This window comes from Adiantum capillus-veneris, chromosome 24, assembly GCF_014529385.1.
Source record: "Adiantum capillus-veneris isolate H3 chromosome 24, ASM1452938v2, whole genome shotgun sequence".
NCBI lineage: Eukaryota > Viridiplantae > Streptophyta > Polypodiopsida > Polypodiales > Pteridaceae > Adiantum > Adiantum capillus-veneris.
Genome location: NC_140954.1, coordinates 50743889 through 50757695, shown reverse-complemented (window position 1 = coordinate 50757695; position 13807 = coordinate 50743889). Strand labels below are relative to the sequence as shown.

At 43.5% G+C, this 13807-nt stretch overlaps 2 pseudogenes; both read left to right on the top strand.

The window, feature by feature from the left end:
* The first annotated feature begins 11341 nt into the window (after nt 1-11341).
* Nucleotides 11342-12109, top strand: LOC147426361 (uncharacterized; annotated as a pseudogene).
* Nucleotides 12110-12480: 371 nt separating this feature from the next.
* LOC147426360 (uncharacterized) lies at nt 12481-13603 on the top strand (annotated as a pseudogene).
* The last annotated feature ends 204 nt before the right edge of the window (nt 13604-13807 follow it).

Below are 13807 nucleotides of genomic sequence, written 5' to 3'. Positions count from 1 at the left end.
TAAGCTTTTTTTTATATTTAGCTTTTTTTTAACTGTTCCACTTTCTGATGCAAAGCTTTTCCACTGATGCTTGGCCTATCCTCTGAACTCCTTGGCACAATAAGTATTCGTTGCAGGAAGGAAACTGATCCCTTTGATTTGAACTTGCCACCCTGTGCCATAAGCCCCTGACCCAAGTTTCTTGATCTTCTTAATGAACTTATTTGGAATGCCCAAAGTCATACTACATTCAGAATTGTATATACTGCTCTCCAGGTGACTGGCAGAAGCAGTAGCACCCGATGTTCCCTCAATGGCAGCCTCCTCAATAAACGGTTCTCCAACTTGGCTGCTCCCCATAACTCTCGTGATAGCAATTCGCATTTTCTTGCTTAGGCCAAACTGTGTGTCTATGTGGGATGCTCGCCTTGACCTCTCCTTTTCAGCTCTCCATCTCGCGTTCCAATGCTCTAGCTTACCCTTGTCTACTTCTTGAGGGCATTCCTCTTTCAAATCAGAGGCCACCTTGGGCAAATTGCCCACCCAACTGCTCAGTAATGAGATTATTGATTCGGTTGTTTTGTCTGGATATAACAACAAAATTTTGCGGGCAATCTCACTATATAATGATTGCAATCTAGACTCATCTGCAACAATCTGCGCTATATCGTCGGGATCTAGTGCACTGACGATTGTAATCAACAATTGTCTAATTTTCTTTTTGAACTCTATCACTGAAGTAGCAGAAGGATCCATTTTTCCTGCAATGGTATTATTGCAAACAACACATTGTGAAATATAACTATGTGCCACTCCATTTGGATCTTTTCTACGTGAAATAAAAAGTGCAGTATAGAAAAAGTGCAGTATGCCTCACCGTACAACAACTTACAAACAGATGCTCCTGTCATTCTAGCAGCAACACACCTAGTCGCAATTGCAACCATGTGCCGAAGCATGAATGATTGGGAGCAACATAAAACATAGTCACCCTACACTTTTGCAATGACACACCTAGCCGCAATTGCAACCATGTGCCAGTGCATCCACGCACGGTGAGTTCTTTCAAACAGATGCTCCTGTCATTCTAGCAGCAACACACCTAGTCGCAATTGCAACCATGTGCCGAAGCATGAATGACTGGGAGCAACATAAAACATAGTCACCCTACGCTTTTGCAATGACACACCTAGCCACAATTGCAACCATGTGCCAGTGCATCCACACACGGTGACTTCTTTCAAGCAAAAGCTACCGTCAATCTAGCAGCAACACACCTAGTCGCAATTGCAACCATGTGCCGAAGCATGAATGACTGGGAGCAACATAAAACATAGTCATCCTACGCTTTTGCAATGACACACCTAGTCGCAATTGCAACCATGTGCCAGTGCATCCACGCACGATGTCTTCTTTCAAGATTCAAGCATATGAAACATTATGAAATTATTTGAGCACACATTCATGCATTAGATGCTACCGTCATTCTAGCAGCAACACACCTAGTCACAATTGCAACCATGTGCCGAAGCCTGAATGACGGGAAGCAACATAAAACATAGTCATCTTACGTTTTTGCAATGACACACCTAGCCGCAATTGCAACCATGTGCCAGTGCATCCACGCACGGTGAGTTCTTTCTAACAGATGCTCCTGTCATTCTAGCAGCAACACACCTAGTCGCATTTGCAACCATGTGCCGAAGCATGAATGACTGGGAGCAACATAAAACATAGTCACCCTATGCTTTTGCAATGACACACCTAGCCGCAATTGCAACCATGTGCCAGTGCATCCACGCACGGTGACTTCTTTCAAACAGATGCTACCGTCAATCTAGCAGCAACACACCTAGTCGCAATTGCAACCATGTGCCGAAGCATGAATGACTGGGAGCAATATTAAACATAATCATCGTACGCTTTTGCAATGACACACCTAGCCGCAATTGCAACCATATGCCAGTGCATCCACGTACGATGATTTGATAAAAGAAATTTTATACCTTTAAGTTTTAACGCAAAAAACTCAAAAAAACATCAATAAAATAAGGAAGGGATTAAAAAATTACCGCTACATTGCTTTGAGAATGTGGAAAGCTGCCAGAAAATTTGGTGAAGAAGACTTTTCAATGTACCTCTCTTGTGAAAAAGACAAGCACCGACGTCGTCTTTATATAGCCACAGCGGGCCCGGCGGGGAAGTGGCTTTACCCGGCGGGCCCGGCAGGTTAACTACTTAGCCCGGCGGGCCTTTAGCCGATCTCCAAGTCTCCTTGCAGGTCAAAAAAGATGAATGTCAATTAACATAATATTTGTTATTTTGCATTTCTATTGTTATTAACCTAAAATTATAGTGTGATCACGTCATTTTGAAATCCCTACTCACAGTCAGGTGCTTTTGGCAGGAGGTAGAGGTGAGCGCTTCATGCTCACACGCTCGGTCAGACAGGGTTGTCCTCTTGCCCCCTTTCTCTTTCTGTTCTATGCAGAGGCGATGAGCAGATTTTTGGTGTCACAACATGTTGGTCTGAGGGGATTAGCACTCCCTATTCGGGGAGATGAGCTACTGGACACTGAGTTTGCCGATGACTCAGCCTTGTACCTAGAGGGCCAGAAGGCCAATCTACACAGATGTGAGCAGGCTTTGGAGACCGTCTGTTGTGCATCGGGCGCAGTGATCAACTGGAGAAAGACAATGGCTTTCTCGGTTGGCAGTGCTCCTGTGCTAGATTGGATGCCAGGAGAGGGTTTAAGGTGGATTCCCCCAACTGCAGTTCGGTACTTGGGTTGTCAGGTTGGTTTGGACTTGTCCCCCGAGCAGCAGATTGCTCCTCTTCACCTGTCCATCAGGAGAAAGCTATTACATTGGAGCTCAGCACGAATTTCGTTGGCTGGTAGAGTAGTAGTTTCCAACCAGGTGTTGTTGGCAACTACGTGGTACATCACTTCTTGCTGGATCTTCTCGAGTTCTTGTATCAGCCAGGTAGAGAGGCTGATTAGGAACCTCCTTTGGTTAGGTCATGACACTCAGATTTCCCGAGCCAAGGTGGCTTGGTCGGTCATCACACTTTCTTGTTCTCAGGGAGGGCTTGGGATCATTGATCTAGCACAGCAGAGCAGAGCCCTTCTTGGGAAGTTCGTAGTCAGAGGACTTCTTCCAAGAGAGGAGCCCTGGAAGGAGTTCTTGCTGCAGAGGCTTCGTGCCAAGGTGCCTCAGTCAGGAGGCCCTTGGCAACCTTCGACCAGATGGATCTTTACAGAGTTGCGCCGAGTTGGTTTGAGCAGGAGACTGGAGGATTGCTTCGCTGTGAGTTTTCTTCGATCTTGGGAGCTCTTATGGCCTAGAGCAGATACAACCGACGTGCACGGAGGAGCGCCTACGGCAGCCCCTCGTCTGGAACCCCATGGTTATCACTCAGAGAGGCCACTTGGTTGGTAGTCGGTCTCATGTTTCTTGGGGTCCCATGGCAGCAGGTCCAGCGCACTCTCTAGGTGACTGGTTAGAGTTCACAGGTTTGTCAGAGGAGATGCAGGGTCTCCAACTACAGGGCATGAGAGGGGTGCAGAGCATGTGTCAGGACATCTCAGAGTCACTTCTAGCTGAGTGGCTCACGCCTCTCGAGCCAGTAGCACCCCGGTGGATGTGAGCCTTCACACGACTGGAGGTTCTCATTTCAGTCAGGGCATGCTCAGAGTCTGTTTCAGCCCTGTTCTTCGAGCTTCAGGGTGGGGGACGACTACAGCGAGTTGCAATAGAGGCCCCGCAGGTAGCAGAGTGCTGTTTTCAGAGGATCCGAGTAGTGGGCATCTGTGGGCGGACCTGCGTCATAGACCTTGACCCAACAGTTCTTGAGACAGGACACCGGAGGCTATGGGCTTGGGAGTGTTGTCCGTTGGCACGAGTACAGTGGGATCCTGGTGAGTGGCTATGGAGGGACCCCTTCTCTTCTGCAGACCACCCACGAGTCCCGTTCTTTTAGTACATTGTTTGACTGGGACGTCATATACTAGCAGCACACAGAGAGGCCCTCCCCGCTGCAACACGTCATTGGTAGGAGGAGGGTCTCACAGTCAAGTTCTTGGCAGACTTTTGGGAGAGGTTGTGGGACTCCAGACAGCCGAGGCGAGTCACCTTGTTTCAGTGGCTGGTCGCACATAGAGCCACAGCAGTAGGGAGCTGGCTAGTGCATAGTAGTCTCTCGGCCACATGTACAGCTTGTGACCATTTGGTGGAGAGTCAGCGTCACTGTCTTTGGGACTGTCCCTCGGCCCAGCAGGTGTGGCTACGAGTTCTTCGGCTGATGCCTGCTCTCTCCACGGCTCGACAGTACACTTGGGGGACAGCGGCTTGGTCCACCCTCACAGGCCCGGCACTTCAGTTGAGCTATCTTCCACCAGCAGGATGATAGTGATGCAGGGGGGGCGACCTACACTCCAGCCTACTACAGAGCTTACTCCACAGGAGTGGTGCAGTGAGAGAGAGGAGTGTTGGGAGCTCATCAATGGCCTGACACTTTGGTTCATCTGGCGGGCCCGCTGTTTCCGCATCTTTGAGACTCGCTCTGTGCCACCAGCAGAGACTGTTCGTGACTTTTGGCTAGATCTGATCTACTCTCAGAGGACAGCTTGAGGGACTACAGGGCAGCTCCGACTACATGCAGGAGCGCCGCGAGGCTTTCCTTCGACTCTGGCGCCCTGGGCCTTTCTACACCATAGTCCAGGGGGTGCTCAGATGGCACTACTGTCCACCTGTGTGGCTCTTCCCTCCTCCCATCTCTTGATTTAGCCTCATTGTATATATGTTGTTTTTTCATTGGGAGAGTCTCCCCATCATGCTTGTTGTAGCCCTCTCTTGCAGAGGTGGTTGTAGCCCTATGGGCAGTTTTCATTAACTAATAGAAGGATCTTTTTCTCGGAAAAAAAAAAGATTGCTTGGAAGATGAACCAATGAAAGAGACGGGAGAACTTGCATATACTAAGGATTCACCAAAGTCACCAAAAAGAGGGGTCACACAACATGGAACAATTGACCTTTGGAATGATGCTGTTATGGTTGCAAATGAGAACTACTAGCTACATTATTATATGTTATGTGCTTGGAAAACTTTGAGTACCTTTTCAAAATGTAGATTCATGATGCCATTTTTTGTGTTTCTTTGTTTTTGGCTATAGCTTAAATTAATAGGGGTGATTTCCTTGGAAGAAGGGGAGGAAAAAGAAAATGGCAAGCATTGGGAAAGGATGCACCTTTAGGCCAATATCACAAATCCTTTCCCAATTCTGGAGTACTTATGTTAGCGGCTCGTCGCGAAAGATGTCAAAGTATAGCATTTTCGGACACTAACAACTTATCAATGCCTGGGGCCTTGAAAGTCTTGTGAATAGAAAGACATGATAGTCTTTTAAATGTTTATTTCCAAAGTTGCATTCACTTTTTTGGGCTAAAAATGTTTTCATAAAAGTTTGATCCCATGATATGAGGTATTGATAAAGATCCTTTCATTTAAAAACTTCATAAAAATTCATTTAACCATCTTGTTTTAGTATGTTTATCGAATTTAATTTTCTTATGAAAAAAACTATAAATTATTTTTTGTGTTTTGAATTTAAATTTTATTGTTATTATTTTACTTTTATCTCATTTTATTTTATGTCAACTTCTGACATGCAATGTGCACATTTCACAGTATTTAAGTGGAGCTCTTTGTAGTATATAAATTAATTCTGATTATATATGCATAATAGATCATACAATTTTATATTCAATCACCATAAAAATTCCATGTAATTATGGGCACACATTTAAACTTACTCTCCCTCATCTCCCCTTAACTTAGCAGGCCTTCGTGCATTCTCACCTTGTTTTCCTTACTTGGCACAAGGGGCCCTGATTATCTACCCTAATTTCCCCTTTGATTTTCATATACACAGTTATGGGTAGTATTATATAGACACACATCTTAATAGTATATATATATATATATATATATATATATATATATATATATAAAATATAAATTCTTATGTATCCATCTCTCTCACCTTACAATCATACACTTACCACTCTCACACCCTCATTTCCATGGCCCCCACACATGTCTATTCTCTCTAGCGCACCCCACCTCTTCTATGCGCTCATTTACACACATGATAACCCACACTTCCAACACGCCCAATTCACCTATCATCCCTCTCACACACGCTCCATATATGCATCCTTCCACCCCACCCACATTCATCCACCCACATGTGACGAAAATGGGAAAGAAAATAAAATTAATTAATTAATTAATTAATTTTAAATATATATGTAAGGCACGTGTACATATACATATGTATGTGAGGGCCTATTTATATGATACACATTTTGGCATTCATGCACCTGGATGTACATACATCCAGTTATTCACCCCTTCTACCATCTCCTTCAAGCTGGTCACCATGAGGGAGTGTCTCTACCATAGCTTATCCAAGGTCAAAGCTAGCAAGTGTTCTTTTGTATAGACACAAGCCCACTCTCCATGCATAATAAATGGCCACATTTTAAGAATTCCAAGGTATCTACTGGAGTAAAGGAAAAATTTCAAGTAGTTATAATCATTCCAGTGGATTTCATCACCCTTTCATCCTTGGTCCCACCCAGTGTTAGAAAAAATGCGGGGTACAATGTATTTTAATTGGCTAAAATCATAAAATGTCGGTTAGATTTGGAGCTTGTTTTGAAGAAAACCTGCAAATTTACACAAGTTTTAGTGTAAATATCGGCAAAATCTTCAAATTTTGACCTAAAAGCCGGTAGAATTTCAAGTTTGCCCTTATTTTCTTTGGTTAGGAAAAATGTATTTTTCTAGCCCTGGTCCCACCTCTTGTAATCTACCCCTACTCTCTCTCTCTCTCTCTCTCTCTCTCTCTCTCTCTCTTTTTTACTACCTCCCTTGGCTTCGTGCATGATGACCAAGGTGGGGTCTTGTCCTATTTCCCTACCCTCATTGACTCTAAGATGCTATGACATTAGCTTGGCTTACATTAAGCAATACCATTTGCTTAAGCTAATCCTCATGGAGGCTATAAAAGGCATGCACGAGGGATGATCACAATCACATGAGCACCTAAGAGCACTATACTGCACAAGGGAGCATCATCATCTAAAGATCTCTATGGGGCATCACTCTCAACATAGTTCCATTTCTTGAGTGTTGTATTGTCACTCTCATACTTCTCCCTCTCCCCATTTTCAGGATTAATTTAGTTAAGCTCTCTCTCTCTCTCTCTCTCTCTCTCTCTCTCTCTCTCTCCCCCCTTCCCCTTATATTACACTTAAATGATGCTTGCCTTGTGCTATCACAAGAAGATTTAGAATTTTTCTCATGTAGGAAAACGGAGTCTATTTCAGTGTTTTTCATACAATGCATAACATCAGCTTCTACTAGAGATGCACCGCATACCTAGTTGGCAGGGGACCCCCGGCCGCCGCACCGAGCAGGCGGTCCCCTACTCCCAATCGTACCTAGCTAGGTATGTGGTGCCTCCCTCATGATGTTGAGGTAAGTCACAATGTGGAAATCATTGTGAGAATTTGTCCAAAACTTCTTGTGTATTCGCTTATAAGGAATTCTTTTCTATTTTCTTTTTATGTGTGTAGTCGTGGGAGTTTATGCACTATTCTAAACTCTTCTTAGAGTCCACTCATTTTCTCTGTTTCGTGAGGGTAGTGATTTACTTTCCTTCCAACTATTTATGGTACACATGTCCTAGCTCTCATGCTCCCCTTGGCTAGGTGGCGCCCCTGCGCATAATTATTTTAGCGAGGGTAGGGTGTATGTGAGGTTGTGCATCCTTCTATTTTTCTACTCTCAATGTGTTAATTAAAAAACGCAAGAATTGGAGCTCATGGCCAATTTTTAGCTTAAGGCCACTTCTTGTTGAAAAAAGGAGTATCAGTTTTTTGCACGTGTTTGTGTGAAGAAGTTCTTACCTACAAACAGAAAAAACTCAACAAGGCACACAGTGTTCCGGAAAAATGTGTCTCACCTTAGTATCGTGCCATTTTCAATTTCAAAAATGCCGGTTGAAGGCAAGGGAAAAGGGAGAAATTCCGCCCCGATATAGAGAAAATTAGTGTAAAAACCCAAAAAATCCCCATATGAGGATTTTGCACTTGGATTAAATTCCTATTTTTAAATTCCACGGTAGCTTGGGAAGAAGCAGGCATAATAAAGTTCATTGTTTAATCCTAGCCGGTTTGTAAATCGTGGTGGCACAATCTACCATGAAATTGATAATGAGGTTGTTATGCAAGACAAACCCTAATTTATTTTTACTGGAAAGAAATAGCAAGAGGAGATGCTTCAAGCTTTCAGATATTGGGATAAAAGCTATGACAAACACAAAGATCAGCCTCATAGATAATTTAGAGGACAAAATTGAGTTTAGAAAAGGATGGGGGTTGAAGATGGACTTTTATGGGAGATGACATGTGCCTGTCAGAACTTTGTTAAGTTTTTAGGATTTTTAAGGATTTCTTATAGATTTCTCTTATGCCTCTCACTTTTACATATTTGGTGTAATTTATTTTGCTTTATTTAGTGAAAGCCCATGGATTTCACCATTTTGGCATCCATTGGCTAAGTCAAGTGTGAAACCAGAAAACCTAAGCACTTCTCTTATCACCTCTTCCTCTACATTGTAATAATTGTGCTCAAGCTAATCTATACTTGAAGCCCTTCCAACAATGAAAGTTATGATTTTATTATCTTATTTTCCTAAATCTTCGTATTAATGGTATATGTATTGAATTATATTAATTCTATTACTTAATGTGTGTGTGTTTACCTAGCATGTGCACATAGAGTAGTGTGACCCAAGTTCCATACTCCATTGATGTGTATGCATGCTTTGAATCTTTGATGGATTGGAATTGCTAGCAAAGATTAGTGAAGGATTAGAGTAATAAATTTTTTTGTGGATTCCCATTCAATTTAATTCAATTTTCTTGCATTAATGTTGATTGTGTGTATAGATTGCTTGCCTACATATGTGTAGTCAAAGTGTGGTGAAACACTCTCTACATATATGTGTGGTCTAATTTGGGTAAAAGTTTATTTAGTGCTCCACTTCTAGCAATCTACTATTGAAGAATGTCTTTTTTTTGTAGGCACCCCTCTATAGCTTCAATCTATTCAATTGGTCAACATCAAGGATGTAAATGATTTTTCTGACAATTATTAGGCCAAATGGATCTAAGTTCACGAATCACAGAATAGTAACACTTTATATCTCTTTCGAGCTATGAAGCAGAGGGGGAATCGGGAGATTTCAACTTCACCATAGCATGATTTTAGCCAGGGAGAGACACAAGGGTAGGAGAAGGGGTTAATCAAAGCTCCCAATGGGTGCACTAGAAGTGCGTGTTGGAGTTCAATGCACATGCATCTGGTAAGAAGAACCGCTTGACAACATTACAGATGGGATGTGCTCCTAGTTCATTGTGGTAAGATTATGGACATAATGTGTTTCAACTAGCTCATTGTTGAACGATTTTGGACATTGTGTGCTAACAATGCAATATTCATATAAGGATATTTTGGATGTGATGCATTCATAGTTCAAGGGTTAGGTTAGGAGCCTTTAGTTACCTCTTACCTTTTACCTTTACTAACCTTTAGTCACCCGTAACAATCATAGCCACAAGCATAGCCACCCAAGATCAAGATAGATCCACGTGTACTAATGACTAGAGCTGGTTGGACTGCCCCCTTGTACTTAAGCAATTTTAAGTGATATTTGGTTGTGATTACCGTATTGGCTATCCAAAGTTCTCTACTTTCTAATCTTGATGCCTTAATACAAGGATACGCTTCTTGGCATACTGTCTTGTCTTAATGTCTCATTACTTCGTTAGCGTAGAAGTCGAAATCACAACGCTGCGCTCCCGTTAACCCACGTGTCGTGGCCTTTTCAACGGCGTCCAAGGTAGGAACGTAGGCAACGAAGTAAAGAGGAAGTGTCGATTTAAAACAAGGAATAAGGTGGCGAGTAAAGAAAAGCATGTTGAGGCCGCCGTCGAGGAGGAGACCCATCAGACAAAGCAGGTAGCGATAAGCGCGCAACGAGCAGGAGACAGGGTCGAAAAGCAAGCTGGCGAGGAGGACGGCTTAGTTGGTAGAGCACTATCTTTTGGAGGTGGCCGAGCGAAGCACTACGAGGAGGATGGCAAAGTGACGTTGCAGTGCAGAAGAAGAAGCCAGAGGGGATCGCCTGCAGATTTTGGGAGGCGTGAAATAGAGATTAGGGGAGGAGCCGTCGGTAGAAAGCCGTCGTCAGCAAGAGTTGTAGCAGGAGCTAAAGAGGAGCAAAAAGCGGGAAGAGATGTCGTCGAAGTGCAGGGAAAGAGCTGCCGTCGAAGTGCAGGGGTAGGTCTTTCAAGTAGGAGACTCAACTGCAACAGAGCGCGCACGGAAAAAATAAAAAGGAGCAAAAAAAAGAGCATCGGCAAGCAGTAGAGGAGGTCAAGGAGGAGAGGTGAGCAGCCCTTGGCTCGCAAACGCTTCTGTAATCGAAAGGCGGGGAGGGACGAGCAGCTAGATTCAGAGGGGCAGCTAGGCAGCGAGGAAACCTACGAGCGGACGAGCAAGGTTGGTAGGCCTAGAAGGGAGGCTTGAGGCTGGCAAGGGAAAACAACAACGCGGCAGTTTGCTAATAGAAAGCGTGGCGTGTAGCAAAAGAGCAGAGCTTGTGAGCCTGCAAGGAGTCGAGCAACGACGAGAGAAAAAAAGCTATCGTGCTTGGCATTGTCTTGGTTGATATGTCTGTGAAGCTCGCGAGGGATCAGTGAGGGCCTCTCTTCAAATAGAATTACCTATGCATGCATCGTGAAGGATGATGGTATGGGCACAAAAAAAGGTGTCGTGCTTGGCATTGTCTTGGTCGATATGTATGTGACGTGAGGGCTCAACAAGGGCTTTTCTTCATATGGAATTACCTATGCATATGCATCTTGAAGGATGCCGATATGGGCACAAAAAAAGCTGTCGTGCTTGGCACTGTCTTGGTCGATATGTATGTGACGTGAGGGCTCAACAAGGGCTTTTCTTCATATGGAATTACCTATGCATATGCATCTTGAAGGATGTGGCTCTACGCAAGATGTTGAGATGCAATCACCTAGCATGCATCTCGAAGGCATGTGTCTCTACGCAAGATGCTAATATGGGCACAAAAATTCACAATTTATATTAGTAGTGAAAGGCTCTTGAAAAGAGATTTCATGCTTGGCACTGTCTTGGTTGATATGTATGCGAAGTGAGGGCCTCTCTCGAGCTGCAATCACCTACACATGCATCTTGAAGGCATGTGGCTCTATGCAAGATGCGTACTTCAAAATCTACAACAATGATGGTGAAGCTGCACATGTGACATTCTCTTCTTTGTCAACTACATCTTCTTCTAAATATCTTCTAGCTGTTGCAGACCCCTTGGAGCACCTCGATAGCTTCTTGCACGATGTTTTGAATTCAAGGAATCAAATCACAGTGTTAAGGCTGGAGCTAGAGGTTGAGAGGTTCGTGAGGAATCCAAAGCCAGAAACACCTGATTTTGAATCCAATGTCCTCCTTATCGTGTTGCCGAGCACTACGACGTGAAAGCCATGGCACTAGACAACAGTGTTCCACCATCCCCATTGCGAATTCTTTTGGTGAAAACTCTAGAAAGTAGAGTTCTAAGTGATAAGCTAGCAGATATACCTGTCAATTCCGGATTTGACGCAAACCCTGCATCATCGCCACCTGGGAAGCTTGCGTTTAGGCAAAGAGCAAGGGAGGGTTCCATTGACAACAATGATTTGATTGCTTCAAGAAGGATGGACCCGATCAGACGATCAGATCCATTGAAGAATGAATGGACAAATACAACAAATCCAGGGCACACATCTTTAGCAATATTGGTAATGTTAGGAAAAGAGATGAGTGCCTTACTGATGCAACAAGTAGTGACAGATCTGAAAGAGATGAATGCAAGGAGTTAAAAGCAGCAAGCCAGTGGTAGTCTTTACGGATAGAGATAAGGATATGAAGAAACCTGCGGAGAAATGTGACCTAAGTTGGGAGACTGACATAGGGTGGAGGTAGCCATAGGGTAAAAAATAACTAGAGGACGATGAGGTGGTATCATAAAAAAGCACACAAGCTATATTGAACGACACAATCAATCCTCCTGTTTGAAAAACTCGGCATCTTGCATAGAGCGACATGCCTTCAAGCATGCGTAAGTAATTAGTTCTAGAGAGAGGCCCTTGTTTTCTGGCCCTGCCCTATGGGGAAAATCTTGCAGTCAGTGCATAACAAGGGTCCACACTCTGGATAGGAATCTCCTTGAGAACTTGTGTAGAGCCACATGCCTTCAAGATGAGAGTATAGGTGATTGAATTTGGAGAGATACACTTGCTTTGCATCTACCTTGTAGATCTATCAGTTGTATCCACCTGCTGAATTGATCTTCAATGGCGAACCTGCAAGATTTGCGTCCCATGGTAATTATAGTTAACCATGAGCTCATACAAAGCCACACCCAAAAGGAACCTTGGAAGTCTCTTTCTTCTAATGTAAATCAGGTTAGTTTTGATTGCCCAGGAACATCAATATATTTGCAAGAGCCCCACCCACCTTGGAATTGGGCAGAAAATCACACAAAAAGGTCAATTTTCTCACATGCATTTGTGATTTGTTGATTTATCGACTCTAGATCGACATGTATTGTTGCGACTGAAATGATGCATGCTTACCTTGCAGTTCCTTGCCAGCAGATGGAAGTGGCTGAGTGTCGTTTCTACTCCTTCTTGGCTCTGGTAATAGCTTGGAGCAACCAAGGCTCCTTAATGAGCTTCAGGGTCAGTTTCAGAGCTATATAGATGAACGTGACCACTCAGCTAGAGAAGCACTTCAAAAGTTCATATTACAAAACGGTATGGCAACAAATATCATATTGGCAAATTTTTTGATTTGCATGCACGCATCCTTTGGGAATCTTGCCCAAGCTAATTAATTTTTTGGAATTTTAACCTGCTGCTTCTACCTAGGATGCCATTATTTCAGCCCATGCCAGGCTCGGTGAAAAGGACCAAGCTATGCTCTTTATCATGAGATGCTCAACTCGCCGATGGTCTTTATATGTAACAGTTCTTAGTGCATGCTCTTAATGCATGCTCTGTTGTTGGAATCCCTTTAGAGACTGACATGCAGGTGCATGCTCATACTCTCACGAATGGTGAGTCAAATATTGTTGGCGGTACGTTGTCGACATGTATCTGAAGGCTCGGAAGCTTGATATTGCCCAAGTGTTGTTTGAAATATTTCCACACAAAAGTGTTGTAACATGAACTACACTAATCACAGGACACACATATCATGATCAAGCAGAGAAAGCACTTTATTGTGCAAAGAAAATGGAGTGGGAGAGTCTTCAACCGAACGAAGTCAACTTCAATGCGCTTCTCAAAGCATGCTCTAGCATTGCAATTGAAGAGCAGGGCAAATGGGTACATGACCAAGTTATTGAAAGGGCCTAGATATCGACCCATTTATTGGAAAGTGCGACAACATGGAGGAGGCTCGTGCAATATTTGATAGACTACCTCACAAAGCTTAAGCCTGCATCATACTGTTCATTATGACAATAGATAAATGCATGTTGAAACAAAATGGTACGTAAAATGTTATGAATTCTATACTCAATACTAACGACATAGTGAAATAAATGCACTAAAAATTGCACTCTGCTGTGGGAATGGCATGTTCCCTTGTATTATAAAAATTGGGGAGAACTGTGCA